Source organism: Hordeum vulgare, chromosome 2H (assembly GCF_904849725.1).
Source record: "Hordeum vulgare subsp. vulgare chromosome 2H, MorexV3_pseudomolecules_assembly, whole genome shotgun sequence".
Taxonomy (NCBI): domain Eukaryota; kingdom Viridiplantae; phylum Streptophyta; class Magnoliopsida; order Poales; family Poaceae; genus Hordeum; species Hordeum vulgare.
In genome coordinates, this window is record NC_058519.1 from 527,700,065 (window position 1) to 527,718,611 (window position 18,547).

An 18,547-nucleotide genomic window follows, 5' to 3' on the forward strand; every position below is an offset into this window, starting at 1 on the left:
TCTGTGCCAAGGACTCATATAATTCCGTATGTCATTCCCTTTGTCCTTCAGTATGTTACTTGCCCAAGATTCGATCGTCGGTATCCGCATACCAATTTAAATCTCGTTACCGGCAAGTCTCTTTACTCGTTCCGTAATACAAGATCCCATGACTTACACTTAGTCACATTGCTTGCAAGGCTTGTGTGTGATGTTGTATTACCGAGTGGGCCCCGGGATACCTCTCCGTCACACGGAGTGACAAATCCCAATCTTGATCCATTCTAACTCAACGGACACCTTCGGAGATACCCGTAGAGCACCTTTATAGTCACCCAGTTACGTTGCAACGTTTGATACACACAAGGTATTCCTCCGGTAACAGTGAGTTATATGATCTCATGGTCATAGGAATAAATACTTGACACACAGAAAACAATAGCAATACAATGACACGATCGATATGGTACGTTCATAGTTTGGGTCTAGTCCATCACATAATTTTCCTAATGATGTGATCCCGTTATCAAGTGACAATACTTGTCTATGGTCAGGAAACCTTGACCATCTTTGATCAACGAGCTAGTCAACTAGAGGCTTACTAGGGACAATCTTTGTCTATGTATCTACCCATGTATTTGTGTTTCCAATCAATACAATTATAGCATGGATAATAAAAGATTATCATGAACAAAAAAAAATATAATAATAACTAATTTATCATTGCATCTAGGGCATATTTCCAACAGTCTCCCACTTGCACTAGAGTCAATAATCTAGTTCACATCACCATGTGAGTTTAACGAATCCAACACCCATATAGTTCTGGGGTTTGATCACGTCTTGCTCGTGAGAGAGGTTTTAGTCAACGGTTCTGAATCTTTCAGATCCGTGTGTGATTTACAAATCTTTATGTCATTTTATAGATGATGCTACTACGTGCTATTCGGAAGTACTCCAAATATCCACTCTACTATACGAATCCGTTTTACTACTCAGAGTTATTCGGATTAGTGTCAAAGTTTGCATCGACGTAACCCTTTACAATGAACTCTTTAATCACCTCCATAATCGAGAAAAAGTCCTTAGTCCACTAGTTACTAAGGATAACTTTGACTGCTGTTTTAGTGATTCAATCCTGGATCACCTTTTGTACCCCTTGACAGACTCATGGCAAGGCACACATCAGGTGCGGTACACAACTTGGTATACTTTAGAGTCTACAACTAAGGCATAGGGGACGACCTGTGTCCTTTCTCTTTCTTCTGTCTTGGTCGGGCTTTGAGTCTTACTCAAATTCACACCTTACAACGCAGCCAATAACTCTTTCTTTGGTGATCTATTTTGAACTCCTTCAAAAACTTGTCAAGGCATGCATTTCATTGAAAGTTCTATTAACCGTTTTGATATATATCTATAGATATTGATGCTCAATGTTTCAAGTAGATCTATAAAGTTTTTCCTTTGAAAAACTCCTTTCAAACAACCCTTTATGCTTCACAGAAATTCTACATTACTTCCGATCTATAATATGTCAACCACATATACTTATCAGAAATTCTATAGTGCTCCCACTCACTTCTTTGGAAATACAAGTTTCTCATAAACCTTGTATAAACCCAAAAGCTTTGATCATCTCATCAAAGCGTATATTCCAACTCCGAGATGCTTGCACTAGTCCATAGAAAGATCGCTGGAGCTTGCATACTTGTTAGCATCCTTAGGATCGACAAAACCTTCTAGTTGTATCACATACAACCTTTCCTCAAGGAAACCGTCGAGGAAACAATGTTTTGAAATCCTATGTGCAATATTTCACAAACAATGCAGCAATTGCTAACATAATTCCAACAGATTTTTAGCATCGCTACGAGTGAGAAAGTCTCATCATAGTCAACTCTTTGAACTTGTCAGAAACATCTTGGCTATAAGTCGAGTTTTTTAATGGTGACTTTTCACCATCATCGTTTGTCTTCCCTTTAAAGATCCATGTTTACTTAATAGTCCTATGACCATCAAGAAGTTCTTCCAAAGTCTACACTTTGTTTTCATACATGGATCCTCTCTCGGATTTCATTGCCTCCAGCCATTTGTCAGAATCCGGGCCCACCGTCGCTTCTCCATAGCTCGTAGGTTCATTGTTGTTCAACAACATGACCTATAGGACAGGGTTACCGTACCACTCTGCAGTAGTACGTGACCTTGTCTACCTACGAGGTTTGTAGTAACTTGATCCGAAGCTCAATGATCACCATCATCAGTTTCCACTTCAATTGGTGTAGGCGCCACACGAACAACTTCCTGCGCCCTGCTACACACTAGTTGAAGTGACGGTTCAATAACCTCATCAAGTTTTACCACTCTCCCACTCAATTCTTTCGAGAGAAAATTTTCCTTGAGAAAGGACCCGTTTCTAGAAACAAACACTTCGCTTCCGGATCTGAGATAGGAGATGTACCCAACTGTTTTGGATATCCTATGAAGATGCATTTATCCGCTTTGGGTTCGAGCTTATCAGACTGAAACTTTTTCACATAAGCATCGCAACCCCAAACTTTTAAGAAACGACAACTTAGGTTTTCTCCAAACCATAGTGTATACTGTGCCATCTCAACAGAAATACGTGGTCCCCTATTTTAAAGTGAATGCGGTTATCTCTAACGCATAACCCATAAACGATAGTGGTAATTCGATAAGAGACATCATAGTATGCACCATATCAAATAGGGAGCGGCTATGATGTTCGGACACACCATCACACTATGGTGTTCTTAGGTGGCAAGAATTGCGAAACAATTTCCACATTGTCTTAACCATGTACCAAAACTCGCAACTCAGATATTCATCTCTATGTTCATATTGTAGACAGTTTATCCTCTTGTCACGATGATCTTCACTCTGAAATAGCTTTGAACTTTTCAATATTTCAGACTTGTGATTCATCAAGTAAATATTCCTGTATCTACTCAAATCATTAGTGAATTAAGAACATAATGATATGCATCGTGTGCCTCAGCACTCATTAGACTGCACACATCAAAAATGTTTTGCATCCAGCAAGTTACTTTCTTGTTCCATGTGGTATGATTTTGCATGTCTCAAGTGATTCAAAATCAAGTGAGTCCAAACGATCCATCTGCATGGAGTTTCTTCATGCGTTTATACCAACAGGTATGGTTTGCATGTCTCAAACGTTTCAAAAATGAGTGAGTACAAAGATCCATCGACATGGAGCTTCTTCATGCATTTTACGCGAGCATGACTCAAGCGGCAGTGCCACAAGTAAGTGGTACTATCATTATTACTTTGTATCTTTTGGCACTAATATTATGAATATGTGTAACACTACGATCGAGATTCAATAAACCATTGAAGGTAATTATTCAAGCAAATAGAATAACCATTATTCTCTTTAAATGAATAATCGTATTGCAATAAACACGATCTAATCATGTTCATGCTCAACGCAAACACCAAATAACAATTATTTAGTTTTAACACCAATCCCGATGGTAGAGGGAGCGTGCGATGTTTGATCACATCAACCTTGGAAACACTTCCAACACTTATCGTCACCTCACCTTTAGCTAGTCTCCGTTTATTCTGTAGCTTTTATTTCGAGTTACTAATCACTTAGCAATCGAACCGGTATCCAATACCCTCGTGCTACTAGGAGTACTAGTAAAGTACACATCAATATCATGTATATCAAATATACTTCTGTTGACTTCGCCAGCCTTCTCATCTACCAAGTATCTAGGATAGCTCCGCCTCAGTGACCGTTCCCCTCATAACAGAAGCACTTAGTCTCGGGTTTGGGTTTAATTTTGGGTTTCTTCATTAGAGCAGAACTAGTTTGCCGTTTCATGAAGTATCCCTTCTAGCCCTTGCCCTTCTTGAAACTAGTGGTTTTACTAACCATCAACAATTGATGCTCCTTCTTGATTTCTACTTTCCGAGTGTCAAAACATTGCGAATCTCTCAAGGATCACCATACCTATCCATGATATGTTATAGTTCACCACGAAGCTCTAGCAGCTTAGTGGCAGTGACTTTGGAGAACCATCACTATTTCATCTGGAAGATTAACTCCCACTTGATTCAAGCGATTGTTGTACTCAGACAATCTAAGAACATGCTCAACGATTGAGCTTTTCTCCTTTACTTTGTAGACAAAGAATCTTGTCAGAGGTCTCATACCTCTCAACAAGGGCACGAGCATGAAATCTCAATTTCATCTCTTAGAACATCTCTTATGTTCCATGACGTTTCAAAACGTCTTAGGCGCCTTTCTTCTAAGCCATTAAGTATTACGCACTGAACTATGACGTAGTCATCAATAACGTGTATGTCAGATGTTCGCAACATCCACAGACGACGCTCGAGGTGCAGCACACCGAGTGGTGCATTAAGGACATAAGCCTTCTGTGCAGCAATGAGGACAATCCTCAGTTTTACGGACTCAGTCCGCAAAGTTGCTACTATCTTCTTTCAACTAAATTTTCTCTAGGAACATATAAAACAGTAGAGCTATAGCGCAAGCTACATCATAATTCGCAAAGACCTTTTGACTATGTTCATGATAATTGGAGTTTAACTAATCAAATTACTTGCTAAACTCCCACTCAAAAAGTATATCCCTCTAGTCATTTGAGTGGTACATGATCCAAATTCACTAACTCAAGTCCGATCATCACGTGAGTTGAGAATAGTTTCAGTGGTAAGCATCTCTATGCTAATCATATCAACTAGACGATTCATGCTCGACCCTTCAGTCTCATGTGTTTCGAGGCTATGTCTCCATATGCTAGGCTCGTCAAGCTTAACCCGAGTGTTCCGCGTCTGCAACTGTTTTGCACCCGTTGTATGTGAACGTTGAGTCTATCACACCCAATATGCCCATCATCTTGTGCTTCTTGATCTCCATCACCAAAGCACCGGCATGATCTTCTTGTCATCGGCGCAACACCATGATCTCCATCATCATGATCTCCATCATCGTGCCGCCATCGAGGTTGTCGTGCTATCTATGCTATTACTACTAAAGCTACGACCTAGCAATATAGTAAACGCATCTACAAACACAAACGTTAGTTTAAAGTCAACCCTATGGCTCCCGCCGGTTGCCGTAGCATCAACGTGCAAGTCGATATTAACTATTACAACATGATCATCTCATACATCCAATATATCATATCACGTCATTGGCCATATCATATCACATACATACCCTGCAAAAACAAGTTAGACGTCCTCTAATTTGTTGTTGCATGTTTTACGTAGGTGCTATGGGTATCTAGTATGATCGCATCTTACTTATGCAAAAACCACAACTGAGATGTGCAAATTGCTATTTAACCTCTCCAAGGACCGCCTCGGTCAAAACCAATTCAACTAAAGTTGAAGAAACATGCACCCGCCGGTCATCTTTATGAAACGGGGTTGCATGTCAATCGATGAAACCAGTCTCTCGTAAGCGTATGAGTTATGTCGGTCCGGGCCGCTTCAATCCAACAATACCGCCGAATCGAGAAAAGACTAAGGAGGGCAGCAAATCGAACATCACCGTCCATAAAAGTTTTTGTGTTCTACTCGAGATAACATCTACGCATGAACCTAGCTCATGATGCCACTGTTGGGGAACGTTGCATGGGAAACAAAAATTTTCCTACGCAAACGAAGACCTATTATGGTGATGTCCATCTACGAGTGGAGATTTGGATCTACGTACCCTTGTAGATCGCACAGAAGGAAGCGTTAAGAAACGCGTTTGATGTAGTGGAACGTATTCACGTTCCTCGAACCGTCCCATGAACCGTCTCGCGATCCGTCCCCCGAACCGTCCCGCGATCCGTCCCACGATCCGTTCCGATCTAGTGCAGAACGGACGGCACCTCCGCGTTCAGCACACGTACAGCTCAATGACGATCTCGGCCTTCTTGATCCAACAAGAGAGACGGAGAAGTAGATGAGTTCTCCGGCAGCGTGACGGCGCGCCGGTGTTGGTGATGAACTATTCCTGCAGGGTCCGCCCGAACTCCGCAGAAATCTAATCCAGAGGAAGAACTACGGGTTGTAGGTTTGAGTTGCACGTGGAAAAGTTGTATCTCAAAAGCCCTAAACCTCTAGTATATATAGGAGGAGGGGAGAGGCAGGCTTGGGCAGCCTTGGCGCACCAAGGAGTCCTCCTTGGGTCGGCCGAAGTGGGAGAGAGGGAGGAGTTCTTCTCCAATCCCACTTGGATTTGGACTCCTTCCTTATTTTCCCACCTCTTTTGGATTTTCCACTTTTCCCTCATGGGCTTTCCTTGGATGACTTTGTCAGCCCATTATACCTTATTGTGCATCCAATAAACCCATGTGGACCCCTTGGGGCGTGGTGGGCCCACCCAGTGGGCCCCCGGAATCCATTCGTCACTCTCGGTACACTGCCGGTAATGCCCAAAAACTTTCCGGAATCCAAACACCAACTTCCTATATATCAAACTTCGTTTTTGGACCACTCCGGAAACCCTCGTGACATCCGTGATCTCATCCGGGACTCCGAACAACCTCCGTTCACCAACACATATAACTCAACTATACTAAAACATCATCGAACCTTAAGTGTGCAGACCCTGCGGGTTCGAGAACTATGTAGACATGACCTGAGACACTCCTCGGTCAATATCCAATAGCGGGACCTGGATGCACATATTGGATCCTACATATTCTACGAAGATCTTATCGGTTGAACCTCTGTGCCAAGGATTCATATAATCCCGTATGTCATTCCCTTTGTCCTTCGGTATGTTACTTGCCCGAGATTCGATCGTCGGTATCCGCATACCTATTTCAATCTCGTTACCGGCAAGTCTCTTTACTCATTCTGTAATACAAGATCCCGTGACTTACACTTAGTCACATTGCTTGCAAGGCTTGTGTGTGATGTTGTATTACCGAGTGGGCCCTGAGATACCTCTCCGTCACACGGAGTGACAAATCCCAGTCTTGATCCATACTAACTCAACGGACACCTTCGGAGATACCCGTAGAGCACCTTTATAGTCACCCAGTTACGTTGCGACGTTTGATACACACAAGGTATTCCTCCGGTGCGAGTGAGTTATATGATCTCATGGTCATAGGAATAAATACTTGACACGCAGAAAACAATAGCAATAAAATGACACGATCAATATGCTACGTTCATAGTTTGGGTCTAGTCCATCACATGATTTTCCTAATGATGTGATCCCGTTATCAAGTGACAACACTTGTCTATGGTCAGGAAACCTTGACCATCTTTGATCAACGAGCTAGTCAACTAGAGGCTTACTAGGGATAGTGTTTTGTCTATGTATCCACACATGTATTTGTGTTTCCAATCAATACAATTATAGCATGGATAATAAACGATTATAATGAACAAAGAAATATAATAATAACTAATTTGTCATTGCATCTAGGGCATATTTCCAACAAGTTCTTGTTTCTCTTTGTCATATAAAACCATTTCTCGTCAATATGCACAATGTTGTGCATAGTTTTGAATTTAGGCCTTTTTGTTTCTGTTGTTTCCTCATCGAGCATTGACAACTAGAATTTCATCCTATCAATCTTATTCTTGTCCTTCAGAAGAGGCTTCACGGAATTTGTGTGTATCTTTATTAGCTTTAGCTTAAACTTCCCGTGGAGTGTGCTAGGGCTGCACCCGAGTTGCCAATCTAGTGATCTTATAGTCAACCTCTTGTTTAGTGATATTGTTGGGATCTGCTCTAGGTTGTTGTTCTTTGGCTTTCTTCCACATTTTTCCTTTCTTTGATTGGAAACGTCCACTTTCAAACCATCAGCAATTTGCTTCATCGCCTTCTGCCAAACTCTTTGTATACTCCTCACACCGACCTTAAAAACCGCGCAACATCTTTCTTATCATTTCTCTTGAACTTTCCGCCTCTACTCATACACAGTGTATGCAATGCTACATAAGCAGCATATTTTTCCTGGTCACTGAGGGTTCTTCTTTTTCTAGATCCTTGCTCAACAACTGCATCTTCATCGGGATTGACATGTCCCTCCTCTTCTTCAACATGGTCATCGAGAGGCTCTTCTTCGGGTATGCCTTCTTCCTCTTCTCCAAGTGGAGTGCAACTGAGATCGAATTCCATATTCATCATGCAGTTCTTGCTGCTACGTGGAGGTAGTCCTATTGCTACTGATGCGTTACTCATGTGAGCATGCTCAGGACAAGCTGCCCTTATGAACTGCTACTGCTTGAGTACTCTGTTCAAATGCATGCTTAGGACAAACCGATGCCTTACAAACTGCTTTTGTTGCCTATAGTTCTTCTCTGTATCAACTGTTGTATTACAAACTGCTACTGATGCTTGATGTACTCCTCGTTTTTGGGTGGATGGGAAGCGAGCTGGAAGACGACGGAGATGGGGGTGGAGGGGCGGGAAGATGCTCGTTTATTCAAAAAACATGAGCTGTAACGATTCAACCTGGGAGGGGCAGACATGTCATTTAGGGGATTTTGGGTGGCTGTCTGAAAATGCTTAAACGTCATATATTTCGAGACGGAGGGAATACATGTTAAACAATTTGCAAATATAAGAGCATTTTATGAATACATGGTGAATACTTTTTAATGGCAAAAAATATTCTTTCATACACAATGTACATTTTTTGTACACCCAGAACATTTGTTATACATATTTACCATTTTTTTAAACGCTATTAACATTTTTCACACACATTGTATTTTCTTATATATTCTTTGTATACATGACAAGCATTTGTTCAGTACACATTTAACATTTCTGAAATACTTGATTAACATTATTCAAATATTTGATTAGCATTATTTGAAATGCTTGATTAATGTTTTAAACACGTGGTCAACATTTTTCATACACAATCTATTTGATTTGTATATATTTTTATACATGAGAAACATTTTTTATACATATTCAACATTTTGAAAATACTTGATTAATAGTTTTCTAAATACATGATTACCATTTTTCATAGAAATTATATATATATTTATCCATTTTTCGTATACACGAGAAGCATCCCTTTTTCCTTTTTGAGAGGCACTTCAGAAAACAGACCTATGCCTCTTCCAAAATCAAGCTTGTGCCTTTATGATAAGCAAACATATGCCTCTCACGGAACATAAAAACACGTTTTTTCGCTTTTCGAGAGACATAAAATCTATGCCTTCACAAGAAGTAGACCAGTGGCTCTTGCGGAAGCCAAAAAAGTAAGGTTTTTTGTGCTTTTTTGGTCAAAAATCTAACCTAGGAAAATTGGACAAAAAATAAAAAAAATCAGAAAAAACATATAAAACCAGGGAACTCGTATAAAAAATAAGAAAACCAAATCCCGAGGGAGCACCCAACATACGACATGTGATGACGGTGAGAGCGCATTAGTTGACGTATTTTCAGTCCACCAAAAAATGATCCTGCGGGGCTTCCGTAAAGGATACCCTTCGATTTCTCGCATTCGGTCCACTTCACATCCATCTAAATTTAGGCTGGATATGAAAGATCATTCATCTAGATTTTCTTTATTTTACCAATTACTAGCAAAAAAAAACCGTGCGTTGCAATGGAAGAGAAAATAACACATGCTTTAAATGCAATATATTTTGATATGACATCACATTTGTATTGCCGACGATGGCCATCATCAAAAGTTCAGAACCAAGAGGAGCGATGTGTGAATCCCTTGCATACATCAGAGAAGTCGCTCAGATATAATTATAAAAGAAGAATGTAAGCTTAGTACTCTGACATTAGCTCTATCCAGTGTTAAACCCGTAAGCATCAGTGACAATGGGTCCACATTTCTGGCAAAGTAAATTCCCGCGGGGCCGCGGGGTTATACAAATGCCATCAATAACAGTCGAGCATCATGAGCTACAAGTAGATAGGCGATAAGAGTGTAACCCATAGTGAACATTTCCAGCCACCCCCTCTGAAATCTGAATGCAAACGGGAAGCATTCATAAAGTCAACTCACAAGCTCCATCAAGCTGGACCACATAGAGCACCAACTTTGTCGCTGTATATCGCTGGTATGTTACAGGCAAAGTGACCAGCTAATCGATTGGATCCAATTTCAATGCCGTTGCATCATTTCAACTAACAAATCTGCAGGACTATCAATGGCAGGGACTGCCAGGGGAGATCCCATGGGCTGGAGTCGCGATCTCTGGAGCTAGATGGCCACCTAGCAGTGGCTGTGTGAGAAGAGAAGCGGCGGGGGGAGCAACCCAAAGCACGCACCGGTGAAGGCTATGAGGTCGGGCCTCTCCGCTTCGATGAGCCGGCGCAGGAACCGGGTCGTGTGAGGTCGGAGCAGCGCGCGCCGCCGACCTCCGGCGCCACGTCCCGGCAACGCGTGGCGGCGCCGTTGCCGAAGTGCATGTCCGCCACCTGCGAGCAAGGGTCACCGGGCGAGGCGCGGGCATGCACGGGAAATCAGGCGAGCGAGCGAGCGAGCGAAGGTGCCGACCTGGAGGATCTTGAAGGCGCCGTCATGGCGGAAGCGGAGGGGCAGGGAAGGGGACCGCTTGACGCGGGGCACGGCAGCGCCGGGGTCCAGCAGGGCGGAGAAGCGGAGGAGGACGAAGGCGAGGAGGCAGGGGACGAGGAGCGGGAGGAGGCGGGTTGATTACCTGAAACATCAGGGAGTTTTCTGAAAAATGCAAAAAACGGTTCGGCTCTGACTACAAGATGGACCGCGGGTTGATTATCTAAAACTGTAAGGGCTTTTGTGGAAAATGACAGAAAACGGTTCGTTCTGACTTAAAATTGGACTGCGGGTTAATTACCTGAAACTGCGAGGGTTTTTATGCAAAATGACCGACGACGGACGACAGAAGCGCTGCGCGCTTTATTATTAGGGGAGGCTGATAATTGATCGTCCGTTTCAGCCATGGTTTGATGGACCTCCTAATCGCCGCTCACCGCGGCAACTAGTCAGGGCTTCGCACAGGGCGACCCCGACTCGGCCGGCCCAGTAGGTGCACCACGACTGTATTTTTTTTCCTTTTCTGCTCATTTTTTTATTTTTTGGGTCATTTTTCTTTCCGTTTTCACTTTTTTCTTTTTTATCAAAACGTATAAACGTTGAATTTCTTAAAATATTTTTTAAAAACATGAACTATTTTTAAAATAGGGAACATTTTTTCTGGAATATTTTTTCAAATTCCCGATTATTTTTTAAATTCTGGAACATCTTTCAAATTCCGGAACATATTTCAATTTCTGAAACATTTTTTAAATTTCGAAACATTTTTTCAAATTCCAGAACATACTTTCAAATTACTGAACATTTTTTCAAATTCTGGAACATTTCTCAAAACTCCGAAACCTTTTTTAAAATCTGGAATTTTTTTAAATTTTTGGAACATTTTTTCAAATTACAGAACATTTTTACAAATGCCGCAACATTTTTTCAAAATCTTGAATATTTTTTAAAATTCCGAAACATTTTTTCACATTCTGAAACATTTTTTCAAATTCCAGAACAATTTTGAACACAGAAAAAGGAAAAAAAGAAACAAAAAAATGAAAAAAAAAACGCTTCAGGGAACCTTCTAGAAGTTTCCTAAAACCGGAAATAATCGTTTGGAACCTCTAGAAGGTTTCCAAAACTAGGCATGGCACCCTCGCCATTTGGGCCAGCTCAATCCCCCGCCCGCTTTGTGCAAAGCCTAGACACCGTTTCGCACAGAGCGGCAAATAGGATTTTTCATGGTTTGAGGCGGCTCTGTTTTTCTAACCAAGCGCGATCGGGGTGAATAGGATCTGCACAACAGGCGTTTGCGGCGGTGGAATGCTTACCGAGCACGACCCATGTTATCGTGTCCACGTTCTAGGGCCCAGTTTGTAGGTAGTCTGATCTCTGATGAGGATGCCATGCTCTCAGTCCTCCCTATCCCAATAAATAAACAGAATAAAGGCGTAAATCAAGCGCAAAATCGAAGTCCCCTTGTTGTTCGAGAGAGGAGATGAGAGGAGGGAAAGAGAGAGAGGTGATGGAGGCGATGCGCTCTACTCTGCCGTGGGTGTTTGGCCCCCTATCGACGAGGAGGAGGAGGACATGCGGCGGTGCAGGATCGAGTGGAACGAGCTGTTTCTGGAGGGACACGATCCGTGTTAGAATAAGTTCGAGGTACACAGTCGATCCACCGAGGAACAAAACAATCACAACACGATAATGACCCCGAGATTTGTTAACGAGGTTCGGCGAACTCGCCTACCCCCCGGGGCAATGACTACGGGTGCTCCTCCCCGAGATACCGCAACACCGGCCACCCGGGCGCCGGCACAAGCCGCCGGCTCCCCCTTGCGAGCCTGTCGCTATCTAATTGCCGCGGGTTACAACATGGGGTGCCTCCTCATATATAAGAGGCCAAGGGTACAACGTGTCCGACTACGACACTACATGTATCCTACCCACACTACAACACCAAGTCCATATGTAACCCAACTCATACACAATATTCGACACAACTCTAACAATCTCCACCTTGACGAATAATTTCACCACTTTAAATTTGTCCATGCATCAAACTTCCATGTACTCTGGACTTGTGTTGTCTTCTTCGTAGCTTACCGAGAACTACCCGACGAGTCTGCCCCAGATCCGCCGCCTTCGTGGGAACCTTCTGCTACTCCTGCAACTCCAGTCTCCGTGACTCCACCTGCAATAGTGCTTCCTTGCAACTTGTAAAGATGTGAAGTCGTCCTCGCTCCAATCATCACGGTCACCTTATCTTCCATGATTTTCATGGTCTTCTTATCCCGATCACAACGGAATACCATACCACCATCATGAAGAACTCCAAGCGAAATTAGATTCCTCCTTAGCCCCGACACATGCCTGACTCCCCGAAGCATCCGCTCAACTCCGTCAAACATCTTGATTTTGATGTCACCTACTCTAGCCACACGATAACCAGTGTCATCGCCCATATAGGCTAAACCAAAATCACCAGTCTTGTACGAAAAGAACCACTCCTTGTTGGGTGTCGCATGAAAAGAGCAAGCTGAATCCAACATCCACGCTTCACTTTTGGTTGACCGCCTGTCTGATACTACGAGGGCATCACTACTGCTGTCTGAGTCATCACTATGAGTTGCCATATTAGCACTTGACCCACCATTGAGCTCTGGACAGTCCTTTTTAACATGTCCCCTCTGCTTACACTTGTGATGCTGTATTTTCTTTTTCTTTTTCTTTTTCTTGTTCTTCTCTGCCTCATATCCCTTCCGCCACTCTTCACCCTTGACTAGCAAACCTTCACCATGAGAGACTTCCACCGCATTCTTCTTTCTCATATGATAAGATAGCAAGGCCGCAGTAATATCCTCATTCTTGACGGTCTCCTTCCCGTGCGTCAAAGTAGTAATCAAGTGGTCATAGGATGATGGCAATGAACAAAGAAGCAGAATTGCCCTATCCTCGTCGTCAATCGTCGCACCCAAGCATGTTAGATCCGTCACGACTTGATTAAAGGCGTTCATATACTCCACAAGATCCGACCCCTCCTGCATCTTCATCCCATACAACTTTTTCTTCAGATACACCTTGGTCGTCGCAGTCTTGGACATAAATTGACTCTCCAGCTTCTCCGAGATCTTCTTTGACGAATTCTCATCCATCACATGATAAATAACCTGGTCCGACAGACACAACCGTATAGTTCCGGCTGTCCTCAACTGTAACTCCTCCCAGTCCTCAGCCTCCATCTTAGCTGGCTTGGCTTCCTGCAACAACGCCTTCAAGCATCCCTGTTGTGTCAACAAATCTTTCACCCTTGTCTGCCATAGCCCAAAGCTTCCAGTCACGTCGAACTTCTCCACCTCAAACCTAGTACCCAATGGTGTCATGGTTCTTTGTATGGCTGACCCTGCGAAAAATCAACTAAGCTTTCCATGCAATGCCAAGTACATGAACTCCGCGTACAAATACTCTCATGTGTAGTAGCTACCACACACAACTCATAATGCTAGCTTTTACTTTTGCCGCAACCCTTGCTTTGGATGGATGCGTAGCTCTTGTTCAATTCAATGGATTTTTCTCCTGATTGGATCTGCAGTTTTTCTCGTCACATCAGGTGCCCAGCCCTTGCGGCTATATATAATAGCGCACCTCCAGATTCCTGTCCAACACGAGGTCTTCCATGACTCGGTCCTGTTAACTTTTGTTTCCAAACAAATCCAGTTATCCTGCTGTCGTCCGATTGCTTTTGACAGGAGATATATTGTCAAAAAAATCTGCACCAACAGAACGTATTCACGCCCATCTGCCCGACCACGCGTCCTTCTGTTGCTCGGGCTACCTGACCGTACCCCAGACGGACTGCATCTAGGCCCAGCTGCTAGCTTCGTAGGCAACGTCTCGTCCTCGTCGACCCACCCAACCATGACAGGAAGCAATTTCTTTCCAATCTCGGCGACGCCTGATTCTTCTACGACATCTCCACCTGTGGATCAAGTGAATAACCACCTCGTATAACCTAGCTCATGTTACCACTTGTTAGAATAAGTTCGAGGTACACAGTCGATTCATCGAGGAACAAAACAATCACAACACGATAACAACACCGAGATTTGTTAACGAGGTTCGGCGAACTCGCCTACTCCCCGAAGCAATGACTACGAACACTCCTTCCCAAGATACCGCAACACTGGTCACCCGGGCGCCGGCACAAGCCGCCGGCTCCCCCTTGCGAGCCTGTCGCTATCTAATCGTCGTGGGTTACAACGTGGGGTGCCTCCTCATATATAAGAGGCCAAGGGTACAACGTGTCCGACTACGGCACTACATGTATCCTACCCACACTACAACATCAAGTCCATATGTAACCCAACTCGTACACAATATTCGACACAACTCTTTTTTTACGGTACTACGGCGGGCTTACGCCAGCCTGAACTTTTTTTATAAAATATGATAGAGAATTTACATTTACACAAGAGAGAGGGGGTGGGGGAGGTGGGTGTGGGGGATGAAAGTGTGGAAAAAGATAGAAAAAAAGAAAGAGAGAAAGAGTTACAATGGGTCATAATCTCTGAGACAAGTGAAACAACATAGTACTCGAGTCGCCTGGATGGGCATTGGTTGTTCCTGGGAGCACCTGTTTGACCATAGCATAATGTCATCTGCCGCATAGCGAGCGATCAAGTGAATAGGTTGAAGATCTCATCGGAAAGCTTTGGCATTCCTTCTCTTCCATATGTTCCATAGGACAGCAATGATTACTGTGGAGCGGGTCTTGTTGGATAGTTGAGGACCCCATAGGTTGCGCAGATCTGTCGGTGTGGAGGCCGACAGCGCCGTCAGTTCCTGCCATAGGGGGCGAAGGTGTCCGCAATGGAGGAAAAAGTGTTCAGTAGATTCCGGCTCCGGACAGAAGGGGCAGTTGCAGGAGTCTGTAAGTCCCGTGTTAAAGCGTCTGTTGTTGGTGAATAGACAGTTCTTTCCCGCCAGCCAGAGGAAAATCCTGCATTTATTGGGTCCATAGTTCTTCCAGATGGTCGGCGCGAAGTGGTCCACCGGCCTGCCACTCCAAATTGCCTTGTATGCAGAGTTGCAGGTCAGGGGCTTGCCATCTATGCGTCCTGTCCGTCTGTCATGTACCTGCATATCCAAGGTGACAACAGCCAGCACAAGTCGAAGGTTTTCCAGTTCAAGGACTGCAGCATGGGATAATCTTGGGGCCAAGTCAAGCTGCATATCTGGGGAGGAGAAGGTTCGGGCGACGCTGGCCCCTAGACGCAGAGCATGGGAGAAAAGGGCGGGGAAAGTTTCTACAAGGTTTTGAGGTAGGTTAGGGACCCAATGGTCAAGCCAGAACGCCGTGGATTTCCCGTTCCCAATTTGGACTTTGATAATAGAGCGAAAGAAACTTAGCCCCTTGGCGATATCTCTCCAGATATGAGATTCTGAAGGGTGGGGGGAGTCAAGGTCTCGAGTCTCGGACCAAGAGTATTTGGTCGCAAGATGGGAAGCGGATGAAACACTGGTGGCCGAGTGGAGTTTAGTAATATGAGAGAACAGTAAGCATGAGTTAAGGTGATGCAACGATGAGAATCCTAGTCCCCCATGGCTAAACGACGCGCAAACAAAGTCCCAGGCAACTTTACACTGACCCCCTGACACTTTGTCTTGACCCACCCAGAAGAAAGCCCTACAACGTTTATCCATTTCCTGAATCACGCCCAAAGGCATCATAAGAGCCGTCATGGCGTAAATGGGAAGAGCTCGGAGAACCGCTCTAACGAGGATTGCCCGCCCAGCAATTGAGAGAAGCAGTCCTCTCCACCCAGCAAGGCGTCTGTCGATTTTGTCGATAATGAAGAAGAAATATTTAATGTTTAGCTTATGCGTGGACAGAGGAAGACCGAGATAGGACTGAGGGAAGGTGGCGACTGTACATCCGAAGAAGGAGGCCAGTGTCGAGGCAGACTGATGATCCACATGAATAGGCGCAAATGTGCTTTTGTGGAAGTTGATCACCAAACCTGTCGCCATTGAAAAGTCCAGCAAAATAGACTTAAGGGTTGTAAGCTGATCGAGATCCGCAGGAAGGATAATCAGAGTGTCGTCTGAATATTGAATAACTGGGCATGGGATAGCCGAGTCAAGTCGGTGCGAGAGAAGGCCATTTGCGGATGCCTGGAGAATCAGGCGCTGAAGGATGTCGGCGACGATAATGAACAGGTACGGGGAGGTTGGGTCACCTTGTTGCATCCCCTTTTTGCACTCGATCCATGATCCCGGATTCCCATTAAGAAGCACCGCTGACTGGCTAGTTTTGTTTATGTTACTGATCCAATCCTGCCAGAGGGTGGGAAAACCTTTGGCTTTTAACACTGTCTCCAAGGTCTGACAAGACACAGAGTCAAAAGCTTTTTGGAAGTCCAACTTTAGGACAATTGCAGATATTTTCCTCTTAAAGCATGTTTGAACAATGTCCGCTGCATAGGTAAAGTTATCAGCTACACCTCTACCTTTTATAAATCCAGACTGGTCCTGATGCACAATATAGGGGATGAAGGGTTGAGCCCTAGTGGCGAGACACTTATATACAATCTTAATCAGACAATTTTGCAGGGAGACCGGACGGAAGTTGTCGGGATTTGTGGCACCTATTTTTTTTAGGAATGAGAACAATGTAGGATTTGTTGATCCTGAAGAGCTCGGCAGAGCCATTGTGAGTTGTGTTGAATGCTTGAATTCGACACAACTCTAACAATCCCGAGAGCATCATGGACCGATGGGAGGATGAGCTCAAGCGCCAGAAGAGTAGCAGCGGGACACGTATAAGGTGTGTGGTCGACAATGTTGGGGAGGTGTTCTACATCGGGAAAGTGGTCGAGGTAGTGGAGGAGATTCACAAGGGGGGCGAGAAGAAGACGGAGACGGCGAACGGCGACCAGGAACGGAGACGCGCTAGCGAGGAAAAGGAGGAATCTAGCGGCGACGCACCAGTGCCGTCGCCGCCTGTCAGACCAGGGAGGAAAAGGAGGCAGCGAACGGCGACGCACCAACATGCGATCAGACCAGGAAGATGCAGGTAGCCAGGGCCGTCGTCGGTGGATTTATCAGCGTCTAAGAATTAATGCATCGTATATGGGATCGCTAACCTCATCTTAAAAAATTTATCTCTTCGTTGGGAAAATCTAAACAGAGGCGCCGCATGGTAAGATGCGGCGGCTTACGCAGCGATTAGTGCGCGCTGCTCAGCATACTGTCGTTGTAGTACACTGGTACTGTTCCTACAGGAAACGTCCATGCTGCTAGAGTATGTGTGATGCACTGTTTCCCAGAAAACAACAGTGTTTGATAAAGTATGCATGGTATGACTCTCTATGACCATGTTTCTCTGCTGAGCACGTTTAATTCTTACGACAATGCTTTTTTTCCAACAAATCCACGCTGTTCTATACATCTCTAAAATATAAGGTTGACTAGTAAATAGATTCCAATCTAAAATATACAACTAAGCAACAAACTAAGCTTAAAAAATAGACAACTAAGTACTTGTGATTTTGGACAATTAAAGCATGTTTAATCCTGACAACTAAGTAATTTAAATATGACAACTAAATATGGTTAAAATCTGGCAGCTAAGTGCGCAACTTAAAATTTTAATTTTGATAACCATGTAATCTGATAAATATTTTTGAGCTGGCAAGCAAGTACTACTTGGAGGCTGAGTGTAAGCGCCCGTGCATCACATGACAAGCTTTACGAGACAACACGATAATTAGGTAGAATTAAAATGATAAACACATTAAATTTTCGTCACAAGTATTTGTAAGCACTCACAAGATTTGTGTGATAACATCAAAAAGTATGGCAATTAAATTAGTTCTGTCACGCAAGTAAGTGCATAATAATATGGCAAGCGAGTGGAACAATGTGGCAAGTGTTGTCTACTTTTTGATGCATCTATACTACTAATAAAATATCAAACGTAAACTTCCCTACGTACACACAGGTATTACCCACACAAAACCGAACAAGGATCTGCACCACACGATTAGGAAAGAATATAA